The following is a 16,494-nucleotide window of genomic DNA, read 5'->3' on the forward strand; positions in this document are numbered from 1 at the left end:
GATGACTTGTGCTCAAGCAAACAGAATTGACCTGGGCAAGAGGAGTTTCCTTGAAATGTACATTCCACTATGATTTCATACTTCAAGGATTCAGCCTTGAGAGAGCAATTGGCTGTTGAATAGCCAATTGCTGAATAGTATATGTGCCTGAACCCAGTTAAACCCACTGTATAAACTTCTAAGATTCTGACAGGTAGGTGCAGAGATCTAATAATTTTGCAGCGGCCAAAGTCAAGGTTCTTATGTAATTTTCCTTGCTTATTACAACTGCCACCTACCAATTAGGAGAAGCTGGCCTCTTTCTTCAGCCTCTCCTTGCCTTCCATTTATGGGAATCAGTTTCAGATCTCACTCTGGATCTCATGATTATGAACCTACCTCTTGCCTTATGCTTTGTGAATAAAATAAAATCCATTTGAGTGTATTTAATTCATAATCCCAACTCCCAACTCCCAATATGAAATTCTACCTGCATGTCTCTCATTGTTATTCAGTTCTTTAATGCTAGAATATTTTTTACTTTTCTTGCCTAGGAATAGTCTCTTCTTATAGTCTAGAATCCAAAGCTATCCGCAGTTCTAAAGATGTCTTTTGTTTACAGCCTTAGTTTATCTTGTCATTCATTCTCTCTACATACAAACAGGTTCTAATATGTCACATCTTAAAATACACACTCTAACATTTCTACTTCAAAATGTCTTAAATATCTGACTTATTTAGTAATGGTCCACAAAGTTGCATTACTGGAAAACAATATACTGACCAGCCCACGTTTAATTAAATACTATCCCAGCCTCGCTTGCCATACAGAAGGACAATTTGTTTTTATCCCCACCTTCAAAAGACATCGAATACATTATTTCTTTTTATAATAAACCTATTTATATCAGTTTTACCTTTCCATCACTAAATGGCTCCCTGGAACTTGATTTTTTCAAAATCACCAAAATCTCCTACATCAATTCCATTTTCCCTTATCTTATTCAATTTAATCTCATTCTTACAACATAATTATTCCTCTATTTCTACTACAACTTCCTATGCTACTTAATACATCAATATGTTTTATAATCCCGATTTGTCTCCTAACCCTTACATAAGTCAACTCCTAAAATTTCTCAAGACTTATTCCCAGAATAAGTTCTCTCACCTTTGGGGTCTTATTCTACTCAATGGCTTTAGATACCATGAGTTTGCTCTTGCATCCTACAATTATTCTATCACTTTCAGATTATTCAAAAATCTAAATAACTTTTAATATTTTCAACTTCATGTTTCATAAGTATCTCAATTAAAATTCTCAAAAATTGCTTTTTTATATTGTCCCCCAAACCCTGTCATACTTCCTTTGTTTTTATTTCAAAATGGGAAATGTTTTTCATATCTTGTTTTCTCCTTCATCTACTTCTCTTTGTTTTCACTGCCACAATTCCAACTGAAGTATTGTCTTTAATTGTTAAAGGATAAGCTTTTATCCTAATATCATGATGATAGATATTAGGATAAAATGTGTTTATTTTAATCACTTTCACTTGTTTTGAAAGCTTAAATATTTTATATAAAGTATCATTGTCACTGTTGATGTCATCATGATGGAGGTTAGAAATATTTTTCCAGGTAATTGTAAAACTCATTATATTTTACACTAGTCTGTAAAAATTTTTATTTTCCTAAATAGTCAATTTAACTTATAATTGTGCTTTGAAATAATCATTAGCAAATGCCCAGTGGGAATATGTGATCCACAGATTACCTAACTGATTGATTTTACATGTCTTAGCCTTATATTCCCTTGCATTTACTAGTTGTTTACTGCTCAAAATGATAAAGACAAAGTAAGAGGAGGACAAGATAGAAACCCACCACTGTGAACTTACGGCCATTTAAGCAGAATCTTTGAAGTCATAAGAACAGAAAATAAGATGAAACATGAGATGAGATATCAGAAAGATCTCTGAAAACTATAGAGAAATGATTTTTTTAAATAAATTTTCTTCTGGAATAATTGTAGATCTAGAGAAAAATGAGATATAAAAAGCAATCATTTATCCTTCACTCAGCTTCATTTAGTAATAGCATCTTATAATCACAGCATATTTAACAAATTATGAAATTGAATTTAATAAAATACCAATAACTAGTTAGCAACATTATTTGAATTTTGAGTTTTTCCATTTATGCTTCATATTTCAGTCCAGAATATTGCATTGCATTTAGTCATGTACATATAGCATTCATATCTAAATTGATGATTATATCCATATCTATGTTTTTATCTATATATATTTTGCCTAAAGTTAAGTATAATTTTTGTGTATTGTGCCATTTCAAGAAATTAGACTCTCTTCTAAGTTCTTAAATTTATGGTTATACAGTAGTTCTCAGTATAACTCTATTTTTCTTTAATATTACTGAGATAGTAGGAATACCCCTCTTCTATCCCTGAAGTTGCATCACCAGGCCAAAACCATAATGTCAGCAGGGCCTGACTTCTTCTGGAGGCTCCAGCAGATAATTAATTCCTTACCTCTTCCAGCTTCCAGTGTCTACCTGCATTCCTGACTTATGTTCCTTCTCCAATGTCTTCCCCCATTGTTATATTGTCCTCTCCTGCCTATGTCGAATCTCTCTCTTGTAATGATGCATGTGATTGCAGTTAGGACCCACCTTTATACTCTAGCCTCACTGTCTCAAGACTTAATTTAATCACATCTACAAAGACCTTGTTTCCAAATAAATTAATAATACAAATTCCAGAGATTAGGAGGTGGACCTCATTTGTGGCATCATTTTTAAGCCTATGGCAGATAATTTTTATCTTCTCTGATTTTTTCTTTGTTAACTTGATTAGATATTTATCAATTTTTTTAATTTATCAAAGAACCATTTCTTTTCAATTCATTGATTTATTACTATAATTTTATATTTAAATTTATATTTATCGATTTTTGTTCTAATAACAATGCTATTTTTGTTCTAAAACAATTTTTGTTCTAATAATTTTTGTTCTAATAAAAATTTATTTAATGTTCTAATAAATAAGATTTAAATAAATAAGCTCTAATAATTATTTTCTACTTATGTTGGGTTAACTTTTCTTTCATTAATTGTTATTAGAACAAAAGTTCTAAGTTATTATCTTCTACTTATGTTGGGTTAACTTTTCTTTCTCTTGTGTCTTCAGATGAAAGAATAGGGTATTGATTTTGATTTTTTTTTCTAATATAAACATATTGCTATAAGATTTTCACTGGAAGCTGCTTTAGTTCAGACCATATATTTTAACATTTTATTTTTTATTGTCATTTAAATTTTTTTTTTTAACATTTCTGTTGAGACTTTCTATGAATACCAGTGTTAATTAAAAGTGTATTTAGGAGTTCCCGTTGTGGCGCAGTGGTTAACGAATCCGACTAGGAACCATGAGGTTGAGGGTTCGGTCCTGCCCTTGCTCAGTGGGTTAACGATCCGGCGTTGCCGTGAGCTGTGGTGTAGGTTGTAGACGAGGCTCGGATCCCACATTACTATGGCTCTGGCGTGGGCTGGGGGCTACAGCTCCAATTCGACCCCTAGCCTGGGAACCTCCATATGCCGCGGGAGCGGCCCAAGAAATAGCAACAACAACAACAATAAAAGACAAAAGCCAAAAAAAAAATAAAATAAAAAAAAGTGTATTTAACTTCTAAGCATTTAGTGATTTCTAGACATCTTTTTGTTATTCATTTATAATTGATTTTCCTTTTGGTCTTAGAGCACACTCTGTATGATTTCACTTATTGTATTTGTATTAAGATTTATTTAATGACCACAAATGTAACTTTTCTTGGCAAATGGTCAGTATGCACTTGACAAAAATATGCATTCTGTTCTTATTGGGTGTAATGTTCTAAAATGTCAATTAGATCAAGTTGGTTTGTCAGGCTATATTCAGTTGTTGACATATTTTCTGCTTGCCTGATTTATGAATTATTGAGAGTGGAGCAAAATCTTAAACTGCAATTTTGGATATGTCTGTTTCTCTTTTCAGACCTATAATTTTTGGCTTCTTGTATTTGAAGCTCTGTTGTTGGATACAAACACATTTAGGATTGGTATATCTTAGAAAATTAACCCTTTTACAATAATCTAGTGTCACTTTTTGTCCCTAATGAGTTCCTTTATTTTGAAATCTATTTAATCTGAAATTAATACAGCTGGTTTATCCTAATTTTGAAGTTAGTTTTTACATGTTATATCTTTTATTCTGTTCCTTTTGTTTATATATTTATGTTTAAATTGGAATTTATTTTAGGCAGCATATAGACTTGTTCCACTTTTAAAAAAAATTAAATTAAAAATCTGTCTCTTTTGTCAGCTTGAATTTAGACCATTCTCATTTAAGCTGATTATCTATAAAATTGGATTAAGACCTATTATCTTTACAGCAGCATTCCACTTGTTCAATTTGTTCTTTGTTTAGTTTTCCACTTTTCAGTCTTCTCTGGTTTTAATTTAGCATTTTATGGCTTCATGGTTTTTTTAGATCTCTTCTGTTTTCATATTATTTATATTTTTGTCTGACGTTTTCAGTGCTTTCAGTAAGGTTTTTAATATACATTTGTAATCAACATGAGGCTATATTAATACACTATTATACCACTCACATGATTTTGTATTCTCAATATCTTTCATTCCATATTCTCTTGGTGTCATATGTTTTACTTTTACATATGTATATTGCTCTATATGCCTAAGTACATATGTGCATTACCATTTTTGCTTTAAAGAGTTAATTGTCATTTTTTTTCAACAGCTAATTCTCTTCAATTCTCTATGTAGATCCAAGTTTCTGAGTATATATTTCTTCTTTTTGAAGAACTTCCTTTAACGCTATATATAAAGGAGTTCTGCTGACAGTGAATTTCTTTGGGTCTTGATTGCTTTATTAAGTCTTTTTGACTCCAGTAAAGTGGAAAGATATTTTTACTGGGTTTAAAAAGTTTTGTTTTGACACATTAAGTATTTAAATGTTATCTTCCTTTTTGCATTGTTTTTGATAAGTCTATTGTGTTTTTTTTATCATTGTTTCTCTGAAGGTAAATTGCCTTCTCTGGTTATCTTAAATATTTTCTTCTAGCCTTTGTTCTTTGCAGTATGACTGTCATATGCTCAGATGTGTGTATGTGTGTTTGTGTTTATGCATGGTGCACATGCAAGCAAACAAGTGTGTGTCTTTGATATTTATCCAGTTTGGTACTAATATTTTTCAAACAACAATTAGCTTTCAGTAATATTATTTTTGAAACATATCAGCCATTATTTCTTCAAACATTTATTTTCCAGAATTCCAATTATGCATTTATTAGACCATTTGCTATTGCGATACAGATCTTGGATTTTTCTGTTGTTTGATTTTTACTCTTTTTTTCTTCTTGCATTTATATTTTAGTAATTCAATAACCTTATCTTCAGTATTACTGATTCTTTCCTGAGCTATGTTGAGTCTACTAATGAATTTATTAAAGACTTTCTTCCTCTCCAAACATTATTTTGAATCTATTGTTTCCATTTGATTCTTTTTGTATAATTCCCATTTCACTGCTCAAATTATCTATTTGTTTTTGCCTGTCATCTATATTAGAGCCTTATTCATATTATTCATAATTATTTTAAGTACTCTGTTCATTCTGTTTCATGGTATGTTTGAGCCTAATTTTCATAATTACTTTCTGTTGTCTTTTTGTATGTCTCATAATTTTTTGGCTGTTAATTACTAGATATGTTGTATAGAATAGTACGTACCTGGCTCTTGAATAGAGTGGAAATTAAGGACACTGACCCCTGTACAGTGGAAAATCTGTATGAGACTTTATAGGCAACTCTCCATATCTTCAGTTCTGCATCAAAGGATTGAACCAATAGTGGATCCTATAGTAGAATAGTTCATATTAAAAATTTGATATATGAGTGGATCCATGCAGTTCAAACTTGTATTATTCAAGGGTCAATTGTATACAGAGATAAATATTTTCATGTTTATCCAAAACAGTTTTTAATTGTTTCTTTGTTGTTTCAGTTCTAAACATATCATAATTTTCTTAAAGAATTCTCATTTTATATATAGATATTTCTGAAGTATTGTTACTTTCCAAATTGTGTTATTTCAGCTATCATATTATTACTTACTTTTTTTTACATTATGACCAAAAAGGAGATATATATTATTTTAATATTTGTCATTTTCTGAGACTTGTTTTGATGGAAGAGATCATGGTGAATTTTTATTCCAGAATCAGCTTCTAAATATCATCATTTTCTATTTATGCCAGAAAAAAAAAAATCATACCGTTTATCGACTCTTGACTACTGAAATCACTAAGGATTTTTTTTTTTTAAAACATGCTAGTGTATGGAGTTACCATTGTGGCACAGCAGAAACAAACCTGACTAGTATCCATGAGGATGAAGGTTAGATCCCTGACCTTGTTCAGTGGGTCAGGGATCTGGTGTTGCCAGGAGATGTGGTATAAGCCATAGAGGCGGCTCAGATCCTACATTGCTGTGGCTGTGGCCTAGGCCGGCAGCTGTCACTCTGATTCAACCCTTATCCTGGGAACTTCATATACCACAGGTGCAGCCCTAAAAAGTAAAAAAAAAATAAAAATAAAAAAATGCTAGTGTAATATCTCCAATACTCATAATCCGTAAGTCTATACTTGCATATTTTAAAAATATCCAACCTATTTTAAAACTGCAATTTTAGGAATATAAATGTGAAACACATAAATATTCCCTAAAAGTCTTTGTACATAATAAGTAACCAAAAATATTTACCTAAATAATTGATGTATGTGTGTGTGCTTGTTTGTGTGTGCACCCCTGTGTGTGTCTGTGGAGGAAACTGAGAGACACTGTGATTAGTCTAGCAATTAAATAAACAAGGAGGTCAGGTGATAGAATAAGTGTATTACCATAAAGATCACTTCATCTTTTGCAGAGCAAGAGAGAGCTGTACTATTTCAGAATTCCTCTCCAGGTTTTTAAGTTGATTAATTCTGTAATTGGAAGACAGAGGATCAAACATATACATGAGCAGCATCATGCACCACAGCTCCTTAAATTTTTAAAAAACTTTAGTTTCATATACCTTAGTATAAGTAAGCAAAAATAGGAAAATTGATTTTTTTGATTTCATTTATTCCTAACCTAATCATTATTTTTCTTTTCTTTCATTTAAAATTTCTCCTTGGAACATGCCATTCTGATTTATTACTGTGTATTCTCTTGTAGAGTGCTAGCTTTTCAGTTAGAATGATTTCCTAAGGTTTTGGTACTCTTTACAAATGCACAGTTACCACCTTTGCTCTTCCTCTCCTAAATCTTCACTGCCTGATCCCATCTTAATCCAATCTTTGTTTTTGCTACTCTCCTGAATCAGATAACATAAATGGATTTCTTAGAACACCCTTTACATTTTATGATGTCTTGTTTTCCAAGATTGCAGTAATCAGAGGGTGGAATGAAGAGCAAAATCAGTAAGAAAGAAATGCATCTATATCTTTTTTTAGTCAATGATTAATGTAACAGTGAGACTACAGAACAGCAGTAGCCAAAGTTGTATCAGCATCTATGCAGCAGCAGCAGCATCTTCTGGACAAAATGAAAAAATGTGAAATGACAGTAATAAGACTGTAATTAGTGGAAAACAGGCACTTACTAATAAAACTTGATTTCTTTTCCGGTCATTATTACAACTGTAAATAAATAAAACTGAAAAGAGAAAGTATGTAAGTATATAAGCTATAATGGTGTTTATAAATCCCTGTTTCACTTAAATATGGTACTTTGTATATGCATTGACATTCCTAATTTTTAAAGGGAGTTGTCCTAAATAATTATGAGACATAATTAGATTTCTATTGTAAATTATTATGTGCACTTTCTTTTCAATATTCACGTTATGACAACTACACAATCTTTTTTAGCTTACATTTTATCCTGTCAACTTAAAGCAAATTCTAGCACTGTAGCTACCATGAAGAATAAACAATATCATATGTAAGTTATTTTTAAATATAATATGTTGGCGTTTGTTTTCTTAGTTGTAGCTTTTTTAAAACAATTAAACTGAGATGCATAATAAATTTAATCCCCATACTTTTGTTTATTATATTTGAAATAAAAATGTATTTTCATCTCTTTACGTTAATGATAGAATCCTGTGTATAAAAAACAGAATTAGAGAGGAAGAGAAAACAGCAATTATATTTGAATAAGAAGTACCCACCTTAGGTGGAAAGGTTATAAGGCTATTCTTCAGAATTTTATAAAGAGGGCACTTGGCTTGGGCCTATATGTATATACACACTTAATATTACTACCAGTACCAGAATTAGACATTATTTGGAGACAATTTTACAAACTTGTATGTAAGAATAAAATGACCGGTCTCCTCAAATTTGTTTCCTTTGGTCAAATATACTACCTTTTTATTTAGGCAATACCCATCCATGTGTAAAATTCTAAATCTTCTGTAGTTTATATGGAAAGAACAAATTAATGAGCAATGTGGAATAAACTATATGCTTTTGCAGAAGACTCAAATTCAACGAAATAGGTTTTCATCATATGTTCCCAGAAAATGATTTTAAAATTATATTAAACATTAGATATCTTAATTAACTTCTGACTTTAACACCACAGCAAACTTTTCTTTCCCTTGTTACTCAGAGTCACTTCTTCCTTCCTTTGAGCTAACAACCAAGTTCTAGCGTTTGGTGTCCTTAAAATATTTTCTCAGTAAAGGTCAATCTCTAGTACAAGAAATTCTTGTACCAGCTGCTTAGAGAATAAAGTAGTCTCCATATTATTATATACATTAATTTCTAGCCTCTCCTAACACACACACACATACATAGAAACACACATATACACGCTTACTAATCTTTTCCTATTTTCTGCTTCAAAGGATCTTTTCATTTAGAGTGCCTAGAAATTAATTTTTTGAAACCAGATAATTTTCCAGGTGCTTACATATTAAATATTGCCAAGCTCCACATGTGAGTGGATTAGATTATTCCTGGATCAAAGCCTGAAATGTATTAAAAATGATTTTAAAAGTTCATATGAAAAATTCAAGTCTGTGTTCTTCCTTAGCACAGTTCATGTTATGTTACATGATGACTTTTTATATTTCAAACATAATCAGTATTCCCAGGCAATATAAGCCAGTGAATAGAAATAAGATTAATTTTTTTTCTATAAATATCTCTGAGAGTGTAGTCTGCTAACCTTTGTGGGAATACATCTCAAAAGAGTTTTATTGTGTGATGATTTTTCTTGGAACTTTCTTGTATAAGGTTCAGGCAAGATCACTTTCTAGATACCAAACTCTAAAGGGATAAAAATAAGATAGAGGGTGATTCCTTTACCTACTATTATGGATACACCCTGAGGCCTGCATATTGCATATTTACACAAGTGTGATTTATTAAGCTTGTTAGTCTCTAGAAATAAGATCTACATTTTATCTGACACTGAATCTGTAAATCCCTCCCTTTTCCTTTACAGGTCAGCAACCACCTTTACTTTCTCAGAACTACTCATTTCAATTGGAAGATGGAGGAAACAGCACAGCCATGAGGAACTTAAATAAACAAACACCTTCATTAACACCACAGCCTCTGCCTCCCCTAATAGATGAATATCTTCTTGGATGAGAAGGATTGAGGGTAAGGGTACTATTGTTCAGAATAGCTTCAGACTGGACCTGGCAGAAATGCTTGATAAGAGCCCAAAACATAACTTTGAAGTGTCTCTATGAATTCCACGAAAGTGCATTGTTTTTAACTCAGACCACACAAGGATCCAAAGGGGGTTGCCAGGGTTGATGTTGATAGAATTGGGTCTTGGCAGTAAGAATGTTTCCTAACTGGGTTTGTTTAGGTAAGCCATTCTGTAAAAATAAACATATATTGAAATTTATCTAAAATATATTCTAGTCAAGTGGAACCCTTATTCTCTCTCTATAGAATCCTCTCGAATATGTCTAGAAAAAAGAAGGATTGATTGGTATCAAGTAAATTCACGGATTTATGTACAACAGAGCAAGTGGAAATGTTCATTATATATTACAAATAATAATGACTAGGCTTAACATTACAGTTCAAGAAGTTGTCAAGCCTTGGAATAATATAGGTAAAAAACATGGATAATGAGACTGAACCAAGCAGGGTCCCATGGTCCCTCCCAGGCACAAATCCCTTCTGTGTCCCTGTTTCTTGTTTTTAGGAAAAAGGATTCAGTTTTCTAGACCTCCCTGAGCACCAAAGGGCAGATTCAAACAATTGCTAATCAGAAAAATGGGGGAATGCAGAACCAAAAAGCAATTAATAAACAGTAATGCAGCATAAAGCAGAGTCTTGGCTCCTCCTCAGTGGATATATATAACAATATCTTTGAATTCTCCTGCAGGAACTAAGGTCCCCATTCAGCTGGAGGATAGTAACTTCAGGCTGAGTTACTGTGTTTAGCCTGGAACACTGCCCTATTACCTCCCACCAACCAATCACAGATAGTCTGCACAAGGTAAAAGATAACAAAGACTCTGACTGTCTCCTCAAAGGATTAACTGAAATTAACCCTTCTCCCTTTAAAAACTTATATGGTCAAGCAGGATCTTCAGAGTTGGTTCTTAGACATGAGTCTGCCTGTTCCCCAAGTTGTTAACTTCCTGAATACAGCAGCCTTTCCTTCACAACTGATACTTATATCGTGAGCGTTGGCTTTCAAGTGGCAGACAGCCAAACCTGAGTTTGATAACAAGACTATTATATTTAGTTTGGAATTATAAATTTTTAGGCGTAAAAAAGATATGGCTGCAAAAAAAAACTCCAGTGAATTGTGTGAGTCTTGCTTAAAGCCAGAGAAAGATCAAACCAATCAGTTTTTTGATTTCTTCATAATAACATATCCCTGAAGGGGAGTGTCAAAGCGTGATATAAGACTACTAAGACTACGCCTAAAGTTAAGTAGCTTTCGGCTTAATCACAAAATGAAGGAAACAAGAACATTCTCCACTAAGTAATAAGTAATTCTTTTAAGTAATTCTTTCAAATTCAAATCCGAACTACACCATTCATCAACCCAGGCAGGTGTCTAGTTTCATCTGTGTGTGTCTTTGTCTATCTTATTAACTTCTGCCATAGGAAGTAGCTATAAGCATCTTGGATGGTAGCAGTAATGAACATTTTGAAAAAATGATCAAATCAAGGGAGTAGAGTTTTAAAGTTTTTCATTCCTTGGTTGAAAGTCTTTTAATATTATGGGAGATTTTGGCAAGAAACTGCATGTGCACACATACACACACAGGCATACACACACAAATAAACCCTGTTTAAGCACCTCTAGAAAATGCAGCTCATGAAGGCACCTGTTATTTGGCTCCAAAAGACTACTAAAATGCAATAAAGCAAACATTATTAGAGTTAAAACAAAACCTTTTCTTTCTCAGTAATGAACTCTGAACACAAATTATAAAATTTTATAGGCTAAAACATTAGAGCTTTTATTTTTTAGAGGTCATTAAAAATAATTTCATTGTTGGCATATTAAACTTCTATATAATGTCAATGAATATAGTTACTTAATCTGTATTTGAATTATTCTACTTTTGAGGGCTTATCATTTGTGAGACCCTTTATTCCATTTTGAAGTATAGCATGATGATAGAAAACATCTTGAATGATGCTAAAACTCTACTTCTTAGCCCAAATTTTGTTTCTGAAGCTACAAATTATATGAGCATACAAGATTTTCTCACAAAACTCTTCAAATATTAAAAGATGAAGATATTTACCCCTTGATTCTTTATGGTATTAAATTTTGAGGGTTAAGATAAATGTGCATATATATATATATTTATATACATATATGTATACACACACACACACATATTCAGGAATACAAACAGTCATATAAGTTGCCTTGATGTTTAAATATCTACATTCAAGTGAAGTTCTGTGTACAACACATACACAAACAATTCCACATTTGCCTGATACCATTAGTTAAGAAGGTGGTGTTTTTCATAAGTTATTTCTCCCCATTTAATGAAATCTTATCCCTTCATAAATCTCCATGCTCATTTTCCTAACACATGCTTTATTTCTAATGAGCCTAAAACATATTACCTACTTCATTTATATGCAAAGTATATGCAGTATAATCTAATCCTCCAATGATGAGTGATATTATATAAGTGGATATCAATTATTATACAGGCTACACTATAAAAGATTTCCTAATTCCCCACACTTCTATGCTATCAGTAGTAATTCCTGTTGCCAGTGTATTTGGATATAATTAACAGATTTCTTATCCTAATTGGCTGCTTCTAATATTCTGAGGTCTCAAAATCATATAAGAAAATTTTTTAGATTGTTTTAAAATAAAGTGACGTCCATTCAAAAAGTGTCTAAGGATGCTTATAGTGGAGAGCTCTCTATATACTTTATATTTGAGGTCTTTGTGATACTTTTTCATTGGTTCAAGGCTCAAATAAAGACTACATTTTCTTTTGGTTTTAGAGTTATGATGAAAACAGGATTGTATCTAAAACTTGGCTTCAATACTTTTAGCTAAATGACCTAGGCATTTTAAATCCTCGGTCTCAAGAGACCACTTAGGAGAAATAGAAATAATAAATTCTGCATCTCAGAAATATATTTTGAAAATTAAGGGAAAAAAAAGTATATAAAGTTGTTAGCAAAGTGCATGGAAACTGTAAATAAAAACTAAATCAAATTTCATTGGCATTTTCTATCTTTTTCTTTTTTTATATAATTTATTTATTTTTTTCCACTGTACATCAAGGGGATCAAGTTATCCTTACATGTATACATTTTTTTCCCCTCTCCCTTCGTTCTGTTGCAATATGAGTATCTAGACATAGTTCCCAATGCTACTCAGCAGGATTTCCTTGTAAATCTATTCTAAGTTGTGTCTGATAAGCCCAAGCTCCCTATCCCTCCCACTCCCTCCCTCTCCCATCAGGCAGCCACTTTATGTAAATCTCCATCTCGACACACATCTCTACTGAAGTCCACATTCTTTGTCTTTGTCTACATTTCCTCCTCTATTTATGCATATATCCATATATAACCATTTATAATTGAGGAAACATGTAGAAAGCAAAAAAAGTTACTGCCTTAAGCTCAGATCTATCCTTCATTAATTTAAAAAAGAGAAACAATAAATTTAGCTTGTTGTCATTAGTGGAGAGAAAAGACATGTATACTTAAAGATAAGGAATAAATCAGTGGGATTCATTAAGAGAGGAGTGAACCAAAATAAACAAAATAATTTGTATATGGACATTTTATTATTACTCATAATTTTCATTTTATTTTTACACAAATGTATATATAATGAAGACATTCTCAGTGACATTCTTAATTTTTTGTCATTAGTGACTTGATAATTTTTCTACTTAACATTGAATAATCAAATTCAAAAATTTTCTCTAAATTTTGGAAGCATATTGTTGGCTGTATAATTTCAGGTAACGTAAATCCACAAGTTAAAATTTTTCATAAATATAGTAAAGATATTTTTAACTTAGAAAAAATGATTTAGGGAATTGTATGCTGATATAATATTTTTTCACTAGATGGGAAAATAGAATATAATCAAAGGGCATAAATGGTATCATAGCAATTAATTATAAAAAAGTCCAGTGTGTAAGTCTAGATTTTAGGATGGCATTTTAGCAAAATTAATTGATACTGACTATATACTACTTTGTTAATAATCATCAAAGCAATGGAAATCATAATGAATTTTCTTGTCTATTTTCTACTATGTGAATTGGTATTAGTCTTACATTCATCACAAATCATTTTGACTTTTTAATATGGAATTTTATGCAGCAGAATCTCAAATATACTATTCATTTTACTTGATATAAATGTAAATTTCAAAAAGAACTCTCATTTTTATTAGAAATGTGATGTAATTTGTTTCCCACACTGTTTAAGAAATAATCTAAATTTATACTTCAAGCTATTTATTAATAACAAATAACTTAGGAACAGATAAGAGCATTTTTTTTTTTTTGTCTTTTAGCACCACACCCGAGGCATATGGAAGTTCCCAGGCTGGGGGTCCAACTGGAGGTGCAGCTGATGGCTTAAGCCATGGCTCATGAACCGAGTCTGTGACCCACACCACAGCTCACAGAAAAGCCGGATCCTTTAATGCATGAGTGAGGCCAGGGATTGAACCTCCATCCTCATATAGATCCTAGTCAGGTTCGTTACCACTGAGCTACAACAGAACTCCCCAGATAATTGTACTTTTAAAATTAGTATGTACTCTAATTTTTGTAATAAGTTAGAAAAGACAAAAATGATACAATTTCATTTTCTCAGAAAAAGAATCATAAAAATAAAGTTTTAAAGTTTTTCTTTTCCAGAAGGCTATTGCCAAAACTTCATGAAAGACTCAGAAAAAAAATTGGAAAAAAATGTAACTTTATCCTGGGTCAGAGATTTCATATGCTACAAAATAAAATGTTTTTAAATAATTTTTGCCACTAGAAAAAGTTTACTGGACTGGCATTAGAGCAATACACTGCTTGAAATTTAGGCTCAGGTTTGCTTGTATGTATTCTTGGGAAAAAAAAAATTTCCCTTAAAGATTTCAAATTTTTCTATAAAAGTTATAGATTTAACTAGATCATTTATAATATGTATATCAGTGCTAACCATGCAATGTTGTATTTAGAATTAGAATTTAGGGGAGTTCCCGTTGTGGCTCAGCAGATTAAAAACTTGATTAGTATACACGAGGATGTGGGTTCGATCCCTGGCCTTTCTCAGTGGGTTAAGGATCTGGCATTGCTGTGAGCTGTGGTGTAAGTTGCATATGCAACTTGGATCTGATATTCTGAGGCTATGGGGCAGGCCAGCAGATGCAGCTCTGATTCAACCCCTCTCCTCCTAGTCTGGGAACTTCCTTATGCTGTAGGCAGGCCCCTCCCCCCGGAAAAAAAAGGAATTACAACTTAATTTTTGATCTCGGTTTTAACATTAAAGTGCCAAATGCCAAAATCTTTATGTAATTTATGTACTTATTATGTGCTTATCCTTACAAATGGCTTTCTTATGAGTCATAATTTCAAATATTTATGTCTTCATTATTTGCTCTATTTAATCATTTATTGGGCCACTGTATACAGAGATAATGCAATTAAGTAAAATGTGGAAACATAAATTATACTGAATAACTATTAAACTTGTAGAAAGTGACATTGTGTACTTTTAGCCACTGAGGAAATCTAATTCTATTTTGGGCGATGGACTCTGCAGTCTACTTGGACCCTTTATCTCCCTATGAATTTTTATTATCTAAGATGATATATTGGATATTTTTCTCACTTAAATAATATTATAATTGTAGAAGAAATAAAAATGTTGATTAATGCAAAAATTTACATAAGTATAGCACTAGACTAGATCACAAAACATATAAAAATGGTAATAGTTCATTATTTTTCTATGTCTACTATTAATCTTATTGTGTAACTTTTGATCCTGAAAGTCATTTTTCTCTTGATGTTTTCAAGAATGTCTATCTCACAACAATGTATAATGTGACTACTTACAGTCTTTTGAGTTTCTTGGATGTATCAATTAATTTTTTCTTTAAATACTAAATTTAAGCAGAAAATTTGCCCTCCTACATTCCATTCAGGTGCTCAAAGGACTGGAAATGCCCACTTGCATTTACTTAGTCAACTAATTCAAATGCTAATTTCTTCCAGAAACATTCACAATGACACACTCAGAAATAATTTTTGCCAGTTATCTGGCCATCCCTTAGCTTTGTTAAATTAACAGATAAAATTAACTATCACAATCAGTAGGTCCTCAAGTTAACTGTAAGCTCATTTTGGCAAGGGTTGCATTTATTGTGTCAGACCTAAAGCATATACTTGAGTATGTGTTGAATAAGTGAATAAGAAGATTAAGTTTGGCTATTAAGCAAATTTAAATCAGGAAAATACTGAAAATGGGGTCATTTTTAATGAGCATAATTTTCAGTGGGACAAATAGCATATAGAAATTTTCTTTTCAAATAGATTCAAATACCTTTTCCACTGCTAACAGATTGCTTATTAACTTGCTTCTAGTGATACAAAGTAACGAATATGTTTGTAGGGAAAAGCCAATTTTATTATTTTTATTATTACTATTTATTCTTATTATGTTTTATAGTATGAAAGAAACCTTTCTCTACACTATCACACACTACTAATATTCCAGTAAGCTTAAATTTTTCCAGTATTTAACACCTTTATTCATTTCTCCAATAAGTTTAAATAACTACAATAAATTTCTTGGTTACTGAAATAAATTTTTCACTTTATGGAAAATACATAACATCATATATTTAAAGTTAAGCATATCCTAATATATGACATGAAACTTGTACAACATATGGTACAAAATACAA

This window comes from Phacochoerus africanus, chromosome 1 (assembly GCF_016906955.1).
Source record: "Phacochoerus africanus isolate WHEZ1 chromosome 1, ROS_Pafr_v1, whole genome shotgun sequence".
Taxonomy (NCBI): Eukaryota; Metazoa; Chordata; class Mammalia; order Artiodactyla; family Suidae; genus Phacochoerus; species Phacochoerus africanus.